This window comes from Tympanuchus pallidicinctus, unplaced genomic scaffold (assembly GCF_026119805.1).
Source record: "Tympanuchus pallidicinctus isolate F22 unplaced genomic scaffold, pur_lepc_1.0 scaffold36, whole genome shotgun sequence".
Taxonomy (NCBI): domain Eukaryota; kingdom Metazoa; phylum Chordata; class Aves; order Galliformes; family Phasianidae; genus Tympanuchus; species Tympanuchus pallidicinctus.
The window spans coordinates 783,239-792,753 of NW_026294754.1; the positions used below are offsets into that span (position 1 = coordinate 783,239).

The 9,515-nt window shown below is 49.9% G+C and overlaps 1 protein-coding gene across 2 annotated transcripts in view; it reads right to left on the reverse strand.

The window, feature by feature from the left end:
• The window catches only part of GDPD5 (glycerophosphodiester phosphodiesterase domain containing 5), a 364,359-nt gene that overhangs the window by 70,914 nt on the left and 283,930 nt on the right, over positions 1-9,515 (reverse strand). The gene's annotated exons all lie outside the window — the stretch shown is intronic.

Here is a 9,515-nt window from a genome sequence, read left to right on the forward strand (position 1 = left end):
CAGATAAGATGCAGAAGCTATGTAAGACCTCAGTATGGAGATGTAAAAGCTGTGTATGGAGAGTTAAACTGAGGCACAGCTGTGGAACCACTCCCATATACCATCCCATATCCTTTGGGATGCGGTACTGCAGATTCAGGTGGCTGTAGGAGTCCCATACTTATCCCTCATCCCTTAGCCTTAAATTCATCAGCTGCAAAGCTCCCCGTGGTCTCTCTTCCTCGCTGTGATCCTGCAGAACCTGTTTGTTAATCTGTGTTGGAAAACAGTTTGTCACCTTGGGTGCAGCGCCCGGATTATTTACCAATGCTGGGCGTACATTTGAGGTGTGTGCTACGATCTTCAGAGCCTGGGCTGCTCCTTCCTAACGCTCCATCCTTGACAGCTCTTTTCATACGGGCAGAAACCACCCACATTTCCGTTACGTGACATCCTGACCCATCATCAGCAAACTGCACATCCCACCCCTCCCTGCACCAGCAGCACAAACAGCCGCGGGTCGTTTGCTCCGTAAGCGGAGCGTGGCAGAGCGCGCGCATCCAGGGCGCATCCAGGGCGCATCCAGCTGCCACGGCGAAGTCCATCTGCAGAGTTCAGCAGTCCCATATTTTACCAGGGTTCAAAGGCATCAGCACCAAATCCGGAGCTGGAAAGAGCTGAGTGAGCACAGAGCAGCACCTCCTCCCAGCACAGCTCACCCACACGTCTCGGCACCGCCGCGCTACCTTTGCATCTGGAGCAGAATCCACCTAAGCAGCATGAGACTTCCCCAAGCCCCGGCCCAGAGGTTTGGTTTTTGCATGGAGTTATGCTTTACACCCTCCCCCCACACCCTGGTGTCACACGGAGCTGTTATCTCACAGGTATTTATCAGTTTTGTCCCTCAAAGAATTTGCCTGGGAAGGGGATGTTTGCACAGCAGAGCTTTGCAAAATCTTTTCTCCAGAGCGATTTCTGAAGGTAACGTGGGCACCTCAGGCGTGTGCAGGCTCATTCCTGGGCGTTTTCATCCACCATCCCAGGAAAGAGGCAAAGAAATGAGGAGAGCTTCTCCTCTGAAGCTGCGCGCCCGCCTCTTTTCACAAGGGGAAGAAAATTTGGCCCAGGCTGCAAGAGATCATCACAGTGAGCTTTGTGCCAGGGGGCATTAAAAAAAAAGGGTAGGGAAAATAATGAAATACTCACCGCACCCTCGCTTCTCCCTGCAAGACAGCAGGATTCATGCAAGTCACTGAGCAAAGCCAGATTTTGGATGCTGGCAGCAGCTCAGGGTCTGGCTGCCTAGATACAGTCTAAAATTAGAGCACCTAAAAATTAACTGTAAGGCTAAAGAACTTTGGTCCCTGTGCTGAATGAGCACTGGAGAACTAGAGATAGACAGCAAGCCAGCTCTGCTTGTAATGCACTGCAACTGGGAGGCTGCTTTCAGAACCACGTCAGGCACACAAGAAATAGGGAGGACTTTTTTGCAATTATGTTTGCTGCTTTTATTAAGAAGGGCATGGAGGCATTAGGCATCACAGAACTACAGAACCATAGAATGGCTGGGGTTGGAAGGGAGCTGAAGGATCACGAAGCTCCAACCCCCCACCAATGCAGGGCCACCAACCTCCCCATCTCACAGCAGCCCAGGCTGCCCAGGGCCCCATCCAACCTGGCCTCCAACACCTCCAGGGACGGCGCAGGTATGGCAATCTGGTTATGAATACAGTGGGGTAAAATAACTTTTCCCATTGCTGAAAGATGGGGGAGCTCCACACTGAGGGCAGCGGCGCTCCTCCTCGCCTTCCTGCCTCCATCTTGTGATTCAACACCAGGAGAATCCCTGATGAAAGCTTCTTATTCCCTCTGTCCTCAGGGCTTGTCCCTGTAATGCTATTAGCCGAGGCTGCCTGCCCCACACTGACCTCCTTGCCAGCTCCGCAGGGCTCATCATCGCTCCGGCCGTGACAGCTCCATCCTCGAATCCTTCATGGGAATGAAGAGAATGAGAATAAATGAGAAAAAGTGAATTACCAAAAAGGAGAGATTGGCCCTATGACCGTGACTTACGTGGACACGGCCAAGAGCCATCCCTTGGGATTTGCTCATTTATGGTGCTTTCCATCCCCGAAGCATTTTGCCAGCTGCCATCAAACCCTTTAGGACCGTCAGACAGGTGCACCCACGTGTGCGCAGAAGAAAGCTGGGCAAACCCCCCCTTCACCTCATCCTACTGCTCTCCTCCCTTAGGATTCCAGCCCTGCAGAGATGTTAAGAGATCCCATGATGTTTAGGCCATTTCTGTATCCACATCCAGGGATTTGTCTCCAGGAGTGAGGATGGAAACTGCACAGCCATGACCAGATCTGCCTCGTGAGATGGCGGTGCCCCATCGCTGGGGACACCCGAGGTCAGGGGGCCTTTGTGGCTCTTTTCCTCAAACAAATGAGTGTTGCGTGGCTGAAAATTCCACCTTCTGATGAATGGAGAAGGATCTTGGAATAGAAGTGCATCTCTTTCCTTGGGGAAGTCAGCTGAGCCACACTAATGCACTGTCCCTATGGCACTCTGCAAGTTGTATGGCAGAAGGGGTTGTTAGACATCCTGCAGGATGCCATTGTTTGACTGCTCCTAGCTCAGCCCATCTAAACAACAACCCAAGCCTTCCTACGGTGTTGGATAGCTTGCAAATCATGTGCTGTCAGAAGCACATCCTGATAGTCCTGCAATTCCAGGGCACGTGGCGTGGGACAGATCTACAGTCTGAAGGGCTGACTTCAGTCCCTCACAGTATTAAGAGCAGAGGCTGCACCACAGCCAAATACAGAACAAGTCAGAGATAACAAAGTCTGCAAGGAAAAGGCACCAGCCTGATTTCACAACCCCTGTGTGTCCCTGTGGAGCCATTCCATGGCTGCCTGTGGGCAGCAGGCACCAGACAAACCCGGTCCTGCAGTCCTTCACTTACCCAGGGAGACCCATTCACTGCAGCAAAAACACTTCTGCAAATGATCTCTGTGCACCCCAGGGTTGCACGATCAGGCCAGGAAATTCAGTGAAAGAGTGATACTCATTGCTCTTAAATAGGCATTTGCAAGATGGAGTTCTCAACTTGATCAGCTCATATTGATTTTCTCTACTGCCTGTGCAGCCTCTAAAATGGCTCTTTGTCTCATCCTGTGATACTGGAGTGTTTAGGAAAGTAGATGGGATGGGATGGGATGGGATGGGATGGGATGGGATGGGATGGGATGGGATGGGATGGGATGGGATGGGATGGGGGAGGAGAAAGGAGGAAAGGGGAGAGGAGGAGAAGAGAGAGGAGGAGAGAGGAGGGGAGGGTAGAATGGAATGGAATGGAATGGAATGGAATGGAATGGAATAGAATAGAATAGAATAGAATAGAATAGAATAGAATAGAATAGAATAGAATAGAATAGAATAGAATAGAGCAGTTTCTGTTTCCTAAACCATCAATTCCCACTGGTTTGGGACTTACTAAAATACTGGGCTGAAGAACTAGAGGTGGATAGGACAAGGAAGAAAGAAGAGTAATCAGTCTAGGAAGGATCAAGTCAACGAGTTGAAATCACTGGTTGTTTTAAATCAAGCAAGCAAAATTGCTATGTTCTCATTTGAAAAATGAAAAATAAGGAGATGATGTCTGGATTTAACATACATTTTGTAAATAAAAGCAATAGGCCTCTGCTTGTTAGCCCTATTGCCATAATCTCTACAGCCTCATCTCCTCTGTGGTGGCCATCTCTGCTGATCTCTGTTAGGTGGATGGTTGGACTGGATGATCTTGTAGATCTTTCCAACCTTGCTGATTCTCTGATTCTGTGATTCTGTTTCCCCTCTTGTTCTTTTTTAATCAGCCAGAGTAGTTGGCTTTGTAAAAACTTGCAATCCTGCTGTATCAGAGCTCCTTGTGTCTGGGATATCCACATCTGCCAGACAAGAACTGAGCTGAGATGGGTTTCACTTCCAGCTCAGAGCATCTGTGCAGGGCAGAGGTCAGTGCTGCCCTGATCCACCACACTGATGGATCTGCATTGCATCTCCAGGGCTGGACATGGCCAAGGCAGCAGCAGGAAAGGTGGGACAGCAATAAAACAAGGAAGAGTGCAGCCACCAGGACATCTCAGCCCACGTCTGTCTTGGCACTGCTAAGCACAGAGCTGACAAAGAAAACTACTCTGTGTTTTTAACCTGTGGCTGGGAGGAGATTTGCAGAGGTGGAGCTGAGGCTGGAAGTGCTCTGCATGCGTTGGAGAAGCAGCAGATAAGTCAGCGGGGCCCATCTGCAGCTTGTCAGTGTGGGAAGAAAAGAGCTCTGGGCAGCATCCAATTCCCTGCAGCACTGAATGCCAGAGTCCAGGGCACGTCTTTGGAAACCCTGAGACAGACCCAAACCGTGGGGCAAGAGCCGGAGAAACAAGTCCTCAAAGCCAGGTGCCTTCACCTCCTGCCCTGAGAGCCTTCATTCAGGACTTCAATCCGTAAATAAAACACAAATCTTCACCGCAGGTCAAGAAAGCTCTTATCCCTTCAGTTTCTTGTGTATTTGATCAGAGTAAAGAGCAAGAGAAGCAACAAAACCCAGCGATGGGGAACATGTTGGGTGTTGGTGTCAGTAAGGAGGAAGGGGTATTGATCACTTCCCAGCAGGTCGTGCTAAAGCTGGCCCCACAAAAGATCTGTTGAAGCCTATTAGCTAAGGCACATCCTGGGGGAAATCCTCTTAGAGCAGTGGAGGTGAGAATGGAGATGTTATTACCATTCCCAGGACTGCCAACAGAGAGCAATGGGGCTGGGAAGGGTGTTAGGAGGTCAGAAGGGCTGTTCCCTTTATTCAGAAGGGAAGTTCAGATACAGCCATGCCATGTGTCACCTGGCAGATAGGATGTTCAAACACTGCTAAAGACCTTCTGCGATGAAGAGGCCACAGCCTTTCCAGCCAGTTCCAAACCAGATTCCTGGCAGTAATCACACCCACTGCTGTTTCCACCATCCGTTATGGGTGTGAAGACAAGATTATTCCCTTCTCTGTTATTGCCTGCTATTGTTACTTTTAAACCCACGCTTCTGCAGATGTACCACACTTATGTGGGACCAGAAGGCCTTTAGGGATCCCTTCCAACTCAAGCCATTCAGTGCCTCTATGATCCGTGTGCTTATGTACCTGTATTTTGGCTATCAACACATCTTGTTACCAGGGCTGCCATGAGCCTGAAAGTGCTTCCAACGTATAAAAGAGCTGCTGGGAGTTGGGCTGTGACAGGAACACATCCATCCCTTCACTTACACCCCGAGCTCTTTGGCATTATGGTCCATTCTGGGCAGCCTGGTCTGGTGGTCGTTGACCCTGCACATAGCGGGGTGTTGAAATGAGATGATCCTTGTGGTCCTTTTCAACCCAGGCCATTCTATCATTCTATCATTCTACCATTCTATCATTCTATCATTCTATCATTCTATCATTCTATCATTCTACCATTCTATCATTCTATCATTCTATCATTCTATCATTCTACAGTATTTTTTTTTCCCCAAGAAATTTGCCAACCCTTGCAACATAAGAGCACGGGTTGCAGATGGGGATGTGATCAGGAAAGGACCATCAAGGCGCACAGGGCACTTTTCTGCTTCTTTCCTTCATATATCTGTGAGCCAAACCCATTCTCATCCTCCTGTAGAACATCCCTGGGGTTGCTATTATTTCCACCCCCTTCTGCTGAGGTCTCCTCCAGTGCTGGGACCTGGGAAAGATGGCTGGGTATTGGCATGCATCGCTTTGGGCCATGATGGCTGGCTGTGATGTTCACAGGCTCAGGCTCAGAGCATCACTGTTGGGGTTACAGGAGCTCCTGTGCTGCTGCTCTGGGGATTATGGGTTGCATTTAAGCATAAAGTGCTCAGCAGTTCTTGGAAGCGAGGAGCCTGGCAGGATTTGTAGGTAATGCCATGGCCTCATAGAAAACACAGCCCTGAGAAAACCTTAACCCTCATTCCTTTGCCTGAGGGACATGGGGTAAGTTGGTTGAGGGTACAACGTGCTGAGATTGGGTCTGTGCAGGGGAGATCTGGAGCTGGGGGGTAAAGTGAGGTGCTGAGCTGAACGGATCCTCTTTTAGAAGGGGGAAGTTAAGCACTTTGTAAACACTTCTGAGAATCCTGACCTCACGTATCTCCCTGCTGGAAGACTCCTATAGCTGTGTGCACGCTCCTGGAGCATGGGGCTGTTCTCTGAGTTCAAAGTACTCTGTGATGTGGAGCTGAATTCCTCCAGCAGCCACACGTACCCTTGGCCATGAGGCTGTTTGCAGCCAGCCGCCGTTCTGTCCTTGCAAACACTCGTATGGAGGTGAAGATAAAAGCACTGCCTGCTTGCATTTGTTCCTTTTCAATTCTAGGTGATCAAAACAGCCCAGAGCACTGCCTTCCCTGGGGACCAGCCGTGCTTCCATCTTTGTGCAAGCACTTTTTGCTGGGTGTGTGTATATATTATTGTTCTGTGCACGTGTGATTTTCTGCTCGTGCACAGTTTTCTGCATATGTGCTTTCAGCACATGCATTTTCGGTCTGTAAGTCCCAGTTCACGCTGAGCTGCTCATCACAAACACTTGGCCTGCTTTTGGTTCCATATATCAACATCACCCAGTCCAGTAAATCGCAAACCCATTTATCTCAGAGCCATTGCTTTGTACTCCACATCCAAAACGTTGGCTCGTGACAAGCTGCTGTTACAGAGCTTTCCCCCACTGATGAAGGTGTGCTTCCCACTGAAGGCCTTGTGTGATCTGGAGTGTGGGACCTCCACGTGCCCTGGAGATGTGCTGCTTTAGCAGGTTGCTAGCATGGAATTAGATGGCTCAGTGCCTCCGAGCCATTCAGAGCCAGCTGGGGATGGACGTATCCAGGATTCAGGTTGGGTATTAAGAACAAATCCTTCTCCAAAGAGCAGTCAGGCACAGGCACAGCTGCCCAGGGAGTGGGGGGGCACCATCCCTGGGAGTGTTCCAGAATGATGGGGATGTGGGCATGGTGGGGTGGGTTGGGGTTGGGGATCTGAGAGGTCCTTTCCAGCCTTAATGTCTCTAGGATCTACGAGTGGGAATGGTGGTGATGGGCTGACCGCTGGACTTGATCTTGGATGGTCTTTTTCCAGCCTGTAGGTATGATCCTATGAGTGGACATGGTGGGCATGGGTTGATGGTTGGACTCAATATTGGAGGTTTTTTCCAACCTTTGTGAATCTGTCATTCTACGATTCTAAGAGTGGTTGCAGTGCGATGGGTTGGGGTTGGATTTGGGGATCTTAGATGTCCTTAGAAGGCCAGGAGGAGACAGAGGCTTAAAAATGAATCAGACGCCCCCAATATGGAGCACGTGGGTCGCTGCAGGTTGTTTCTCTGATGGTCATCATAACCTGAACGAGGCAGTCTGCCAAAACCCCATCTTAGACCGATCCTAAGAGATACCCAAGAGGTCCCCAAATGCTCACCCAAGCTGTCACCCCAAAATGAGGTGCATTTAAAGCTAAAGCAACACAGCGTGCTTGACTGCAGCACTTCCACTGCCCCCTCTGCTGCTGCCTCTTGGTTGGTCTCTAAGTGCTTTGAAAACAAAGTGGTGGGTTTCAAATGCTTTTGGAGTTTTATTTCCCTTCTTGGAAAGGAAATGCTGTGTGGAGGAGAGGAGGGATGTTTAACATGCCACATTTGGGGACTTCACTGAGATAAAAGCAGGAAGTCTTTCAGTGCAAAACCACCATTTCCCCCCCCTTTTTTTTTGCTACACCAAGAGAACTTCCAGCCCCATTCTGGGGCCAGCGTGGAAGAGCTGCAGAAGGACAAGCCGTGTTTTGCTTGGCTTTCCTCCTCTTGGGGAATCAGTCCGTATTTTGTATTCATCACTTGTCAGAGGTTTTCTTTTGAGCCTCATGATCTGAACCTGCTAAGTAAGGCAAATCCAGATTACAGCCTCTCGCAACAGAAATACTGGAGAGATCAGAGGGAGTTGGATGGAGGCAGGTGAGGAGCACCAACTCACTGCACTCCTAAATGTCACCATATTTTCTCATTCGGGGTTGCCGTAGAAGCCCCAGAAGGCTGAAATTTATTACTCTGACCATATTGAATCTGCAGGGCAGGCACTGAGTGGAGCACTTCTCTTGGGCTCATTTCTCAAATCAAAGCAGGAAGAGGGAGTGGAATTGCTGCAATTAAACGTGCTCTGTTTCTTTGGGTTTATTTTGGGGTGACAGCTTGGGTGACCCTTTGTGCCTCAAACGGAGCCCATCCTGAGCTGCAGGGCCCAAACTCAAACATAGCTGCAGTCTGGGAGGGCTCTGACTGACCCGAGCTCTTGGCTTTCCTTGCTGTTTATCTTGTCTTGTGTTGGAGGAGTTTTAATCCTCCAGACATGTGCCAAAATAGCACAAAAGCTTCTTGTCTTACGGCACTTTGCTCAGAGGCTGCTCTGGTCCTTCAAGAAGTCGAGACCCTGCACTGCTCCGAGCCCCCAGGACGGCACCAAGCAGCAAGGATGCCTGTGAATTATTATTCTCCATGTGATATTTAACACAAGCCTCAGCCAATGGCCTCTCCTGGGCTGTGGAGGTCCCTGAGGAATCAAGGACACGTTCCAGCCTTGGAGATAAAACTGACCTCAAGCGAAGCCAATTATATATAGCCACTGCCCTTCTCTGACCCTTCTCCAGCTCTGTGGCTTGGGGTCTCGTGTGTCTCCCACTGCCCCATGAGCCCTCTGACAGCTCCAGTGTCCTTTTCCCCATTCCCTCTTGTGACATTATCCCAATTACCCATTTTCTGCTTTTTCTATCTGCAGGGGTGGTATAACTGGTTGGGAAGGTGCTGGACCGTCCCATCTATCAGATAGGTGCTTCTCTGGCATCAGAGGCATCACATAGGTGGATCCATGGGGAAGAGATGGACAGTGGGGGATTCCATCCTTTACTGTGACTGTTCCATCAGGCTGGGGCAAGGTCATGCCACTTCTACAGATCCAGCCCTTCCTGCCTGCCCATACCTGTGATCCTTTTCCCTGCCATGAACGACAGTTCACACCCTGCTTCCTCCCCATTTCCTCCATCTCCACAATATCACCATCCAAACACCATCTTCCCAAATCCAACAGTCACTCAATCCACTCCAACCACCCATCCAACATCTCCCCAAATCCCTCAAGCACAGGTGATTTCCCCCTCCTCCCCCCCTTCCTTTCCCATTGCATTGAGATCCCAGCTCCTCATCCCTGCCCCCAGAGCCCTCTCCCATCCCCATAGCACCCATCTGTATCCTCAGGGACATCCCCCATCACTCTCCTCCAGCACCAACACCTGCCAGGCTTCTTGCAGAAGTCACAGCAGCATTGATGACAGAAGGACCAGCGCCAGGCAAGGCAGAGGAAAGGACAGGAAAGAAAAATAATGCTTGGGTGCTGACAAACAGCAAAAGAAAACAGCAAAAACAAAAAAAATAAGGGAGAGAATTACTGCTCTTTTTCTA